Raw genomic sequence first — 6,583 nt, 5'->3', positions numbered from 1 at the left:
CAATTCCGTTTCAGAGATCCATCGAATTTTCCTTTCATTCAACCGGGATTTCTTCCCATTTTATCAAATATATCAATGTTTCATTAATTTTCATACAATGAACATTCAAATCATATTCACATCAATAACATACAATCTCAAGCATTTAAGAATATAATTCAAGTTACACGAACTTACCTTGATACTTGTTTGTAAACAGTAAAAATCTATTAATCCCGAACTTTTTCCTTTCCTCAATCTAGCTTCGTATTTGAATCTTCTGGATTTAAATAAATAAATTTAATTATCAATTTAATACATTTCATGTTCATATGCAACATTCTCTATAATTCAACTATTATTTATAGTTCATTCAAAGCTGTCTACTTGACTCATAGTCACTAAATTATTTATAAATTGAGCTACGGAACTCCAAATTAAGATCCGTTAATTTTCCCTGAAACTAGACTCATATATATTTTTTACCATAAAATTTTCAGGATTTTTGGTTTAGCCAATCAGTACAGTTTATTCTTCAAAGTCACTCCTGTTCTGTTGTCTAACAGTTCTGACCCTTCTTCACTAAAAATAAATTATCTCTTTATACAGAATTCAAATGATGTTCTTGTTTGTTTCTATTAAAAATAGACTCATTCAGAATTATAGAAATATAAATTTAAGTCCCTAATTATTTTTATTCAATTTTTTTATAATTTTTCAAAGTCAGAACAGGGGAACCCGAATTCATTCTGACCTTGTCTCACAAAATTCATTATATCTCAAAATTTACAAATCCATTGCTTACAATATTTCTTCTATGAGAAACTAGACTCAATAAGCTTTAATTCCATATTTTGTTTATCTTCTAATTCGATTCCTAAAATTTTTGGTGATTTTTAAAAATTAGTCTACTGCTGCTGTCCAAACTGTTTTAGTGCAAGCTGTTTATTACCATTTTTCCCCTGAGCTTTTAATAAATGATAATTTCGTCCCTACTCAATTAGCCTCTCAATTGAGCTAATTTTTCTCAATTAACATTTTATTATATCACCTTAAACTAGTTTACAACCTTTAGGAATCATAATTTCAGCAATAGACTTTAATTCCAAACATTTTCACAATTAGGTCCCAAAATTCAATTTCCATTGAAATTGCCTAATAAAATCATCTCATAAACAAATTAAAGCTTTAATTTCATTCTATTGCACCATAAACTTACAGCACTCATCCATGGTGACTTTAAATTTCATCCATGAAATCAAAAACTAATGAATTTAATAGTAGGATCTAGTTGTAAAAGTATTAGAAACACAAAAATTACAAGAAAAAGGCAAGGATTAAGTCACTTGGTGCAAAAATTATGAAATACCAGCTTAGAGAACCCTCATATGGCGTTTTTAGCTGCTGAAATTGAAGAGAAATGAAGAGAAATCTAGATATTTCCTATTTAGTCCTAGTTTTATTTAGTTAATTTTGCAATATTCCAATTTTACCCTTAATTTATCAATTTTTCTGCTGATTTCATACCCTTGCCGTCCAGACCAAATAAATTTTGGGTCTAATTGCCTTTTATATCCTTTCTCATTAGACTAATAAGCTATTTAATCACTCTAGCAACTTTTAAACCTATTACAATTCAGTCCTTTTCATTTAATTGAGTACCCAAACATTAAAATTTCCTAACGAAATTTTAATACCACATTAATAACATTTCATAAATATTTATAAAATTATTTTTGACTCGGTTTTACGAGATAGAGGTCCCGATACCTTATTTTACCCAATTTCTTCAATAATTTCTTTTACTAACTAATCACTAAATTGATAAAATTTTCCTATCAATATTTTCATACGATTATCCTATCATATAAATTTTCAAGCAAAAATATTAAAATAAATTTCTCTTTAAATCGGATTTGTGGTTACGAAACCACTGTTCCGATAACATTGAATTTACGCCGTTACAACTCTCCCCCCATTTTAAGGATTTTCGTCCTCGAAAATCTTACCAGTAAAGAGGTTTGGGTATTATTTCCTCATTGCCTTTTCCGGTTTCCAAGTTGCTTCCTCAATCCCGTGCTTTTGCCATAATACCTTCACCAAATTTATCTTTTTATTTCTAAGCTCTTTTGTCTCTCGTGCCAATATATTGACCGGTTCTTCACTGTAAGTCATATCCGGTTGAATCTTTACTTCTGTCGGAGAAATAACATGTGAAGGATCTGATCGATATCATCGTAACATAGATACATGAAAAACATTATGGATTCTATCAAGTTCCGGTGGTAATGCCAATTGATAAGCGGCCGGTCCAATTCTTTCTATGATTTCATAGGGCCCGATAAATCTTGGACTCAATTTACCCTTTCGACCGAATCGAAGAACTTTCTTCCAAGGAGACACTTTCAGAAATACCTTGTCACCGACTTGAAATTTAATCTCTTTTCGCTTAAGGTCGGCATATGATTTTTGACGATCGGAAGCTGCTTTTAGACTATCTCGAATAACCTTTACTTTTTCTTCTGTTTCCCGGATCAAATCAACCCCATGTATCTTCCTTTCACTGAGCTCTGTCCAATATAACGGTGTTCTACATTTTCTACCATACAAAGCTTCATACGGAGCCATTTTAATACTAGACTGATAACTGTTATTGTAAGCAAATTCAATCAAAGGTAGATACCTCTCCCAATTACCTTCAAACTCTAGTATACAATATCGGAGCATATCTTCCAATACTTGAATTACACGCTCAGATTGACCATCTGTCTGAGGATGAAATGCAGTGCTGAAATACAACTGAGTACCCAAGGCTTCTTGCAATTTGTCCCAGAAACGAGACGTAAATCGGGGATCTCTATCTGATATAATGGAGACAGGTACTCCATGTAACCTGACAATCTCAGATATGTACAGTTCAGCTAGTTTATCTAAAGAATAATCCATACGTACTGGAATAAAGTGAGCTGACTTTGTCAATCGGTCAACAATCACCCAAATAACATCTTTTTTCCTCGGAGACAAAGGTAGCCCCGATACAAAATCCATAGTGATTCTTTCCCATTTCCATTCCGGTATAGTAATTGGCTGAAGTAACCCCGAAGGTACCTGATGTTTAGCTTTAACTTGTTGACATATTAAACACCTTGATACAAACTCAGATATATCACGTTTCATTCCCGACCACCAGTACATCTTTTTCAGATCATTATACACTTTATTACTCCCCGGATGTACAGACATAGTACTACTGTGGGCCTCGCGTAGAATCTTCTGTATGAGCTCTGAATTCTGAGGTACACATACCCTACCTCTGAATAATAAACAATCATCAGAACCAATCTGAAATTCAGAATCATTACCTGACTCACATTGTGCCCGTTTAACCTTTAACTTCTCATCATTCTTCTGAGCTTCAATTATTTGCTGTAAAAATGTCAGTTTAGCTCTCAATTCAGCTAGGATTGAACCATCATCAGTCAATGATAATCGAGTATTCATAGCTCGTAAAGCAAACAGAGATTTCCGGCTCAAAGCATCAGCTACAACATTAGCCTTACCCGGATGGTAATCAATAATCAAATCATAGTCCTTTATCAGTTCAAGCCACCTGCGCTGTCTCAAATTCAAATCTTTCTGTGTCATCAAATATTTCAAGCTTTTATGATCAGTATAAATATGACATTTCTCACCGTACAAGTAATGCCGCCATATCTTCAGCGCAAATACAATAAGAGCTAATTCAAGATCATGTACTGGGTAATTTCTTTCATGTGGTTTAAGTTGTCATGAAGCATAGGCTATTACTTTACCTTCTTGCATCAAAACACAACCTAAACCATTTAATGAGGCATCACTGTAAAAAACAAATTCCTTACCCGGTTCAGGCTGCACTAATACAGGTGCTTTCGTTAATAGGTCTTTCAATCGGTTGAAACTTTCTTGACATTCATCAGTCCACTCGAACTTTACATCTTTCTGCAATAATCGAGTCATTGGAGAAGCTATCATAGAGAATCCCTGTACAAATCTCCGATAATAACCAGCTAAACCCAAGAAACTTCTAACTTCAGATACATTCTTCGGTGGACTCCAATTGACAATAGCTGAGATTTTACTTGGATCTACCCTGATGCCTTCGGCAGATACAATGTGTCCAAGAAAACTCACTTCTAAAAGCCAAAATTCACATTTACTGAATTTAGCATACAACTGCTTCTCTCGTAGAATTTGCAACACAATTCTCAAATGTTCTGCATGTTCTTCTTCATCCCGAGAATAAACCAAAATATCATCAATGAATACTACTACAAATCTGTCTAAGTACGGTCTAAATATCCGGTTAATCAAATCCATGAATACTGCAGGTGCATTAGATAGCCCAAACGGCATAACTAGAAACTCATAATGCCCGTACCTGGTTCTAAAGGCTGTTTTTGGCACATCTGACTCCTTTACCCGTAACTGATAATAACCTGATCGAGGATCAATCTTTGAAAACATAGTAGCACCTTTCAGCTGATCAAATAAATCATCAATCCGGGGTAACAGGTACTTATTCTTTATGGTTACTTTATTAAGCTGCCGGTAGTCGATACACAATCTCAAAGACCCATCTTTCTTTTTCACAAACAGAACCGGAGCACCCCAAGGTTAATGACTCGGTCGAACAAAACCCCTGTCAACAAGCTCTTGCAATTGTGTCTTTAACTCTTTTAATTCTATAGGAGCCATCCGGTACGGAGCTATGGAGATCGGAGTAGTTCCCGGAATCAAATCTATAGAAAATTCCACTTCTCTTTCTGGTGGCAATCCTGGTAATTCTTCTGGAAACACATCAGAAAATTCACATACCACTGGAACTGCCTGTATCTTTGACTCAGATACCTTGGTGTCGAGTACATAAGCCAAGTAAGTATCATACCCCTTTTTGACATACCTCTTTGCTGCAATTACTGAAATCATATTAGATAACCCCTCTGTCTGATCAGATTTAACCCGGAGCAACTCACCATTCTGACATTTTAACACAATATATTTTTGTTTACAATTTACTACCGCATCATGCTGGGTTAACCAATCCATACCCAATATCACGTCAAATTCAACAAACAGCAGTAACATCAAATCAGCCGGGAAACAATAACCTCTTACCATCAGTGGACAATTTTTAGAAATTTTATCCACTAACACAGACTGGCCCAGGGGGTTCGAGACTTTAACCACAAATTCAGTAGGTTCAACAGATAAATTTTTAACAATTGCAAGTTTAACACATATATATGAATGCGTAGAACCAGGATCAATCAATGTAGTAATATCAGTATCAAGTAAAGAAATGTACCAGTAATAACATCGGGTGCTGAAGCATCTTCTCTGGCACGAATGGCATATGTCCTAGCAGGTGCTCGTACCTCAGGCCTACCTATAGTATCTTTTGTAGCTCCTCGACTACCACTGACATTACCGAATGGTCGAGGTGGTCTGCCCCTCGAAACTAGATTACTCAGCTTCGATACATGTTCAACTTCTTTTTCAACCCTTTCTGGACAATCTCTGAGGAAATGGTCAAAAGAACCACATCGGTAACAAGCCCCACTCTTATATCGGCATTCACCAAAATGAGCTTTATTACAGTACTGGCATCTCGATTTAGGAGTGCCAACACTGCCAACACTGGTCACTGATGGAGTAGAAGGCCTTGGATTAGTGTGTTGAGAACCTCGTTCTTTACCCGAATACCCAATGGCTGAAGTAGAACGATCCTGATATTTCTTCAATTTCTTTGAAGCAGAAAACTGGGATTTTCCCATCGGTCTTTTACTAAAAATTCGAGCTTCCCTCTCAGCCTGTTTCTTTTCTTTGCTCAATTCTTCTGCTTTATAAGCTCTCTCTGCCAATGTAGCAAACTCTCAAATTTCAAGAATTCCAATCAGTAACTTAATGTCTTCATTCAACCCTTCTTCGAATCGTTTGCACATTTCAACTTTTGACTGTACCCATTCTCGAGCATATTTACTTAATCGAACAAATTCTCTTTCATATTCAGATACTGATCTATTGCCCTATTTTAGCTCAAGAAATTCTTTTCTTTTCTGGTCGAGGAACCTCTGGCTGATATATTTTTTTCTGAACTCGGTCTGAAAGAATTCCCATGTAATTTCTTCTTTCGGAACAACTGAAGCTTTAGTATTCCACCAATGGTAAGCTGTATCTTTTAGCAGTGAGACGGCACATTTCAGACATTCTTCTGGTGTACAAGATAATTCTTCCAGAACCCGAGTAGTATTTTCTAACCAGAATTCAGCCCGTTCGGAATCATCATCAACTGCTGCTCGAAATTCTTCGGCCCCATATTTTCGAATTTTATCTACCGGAGCTTTCCCTTTTCTGACAGATTCAGTACCTGTACCTTGTGGGATCTCGGGAACCGGTGAAGGAGCAGGAGGGGGAGCTTGAACTTGCTGCACTACAGGGTTAGTTCTTAAGTATTGATTAAACCATTCATTCATCATTTGAAAGAAGACTGTTTTTGCCTCCTCCCCTCGACCCTCTGTCTCGGGCCTTCTACTGCTAGTTTCTTCTCTTTGTACTGAAGCCGGAG

This window comes from Gossypium hirsutum, chromosome A12, assembly GCF_007990345.1.
Source record: "Gossypium hirsutum isolate 1008001.06 chromosome A12, Gossypium_hirsutum_v2.1, whole genome shotgun sequence".
Classification (NCBI taxonomy): domain Eukaryota; kingdom Viridiplantae; phylum Streptophyta; class Magnoliopsida; order Malvales; family Malvaceae; genus Gossypium; species Gossypium hirsutum.
This window is presented reverse-complemented; position numbering follows the sequence as displayed.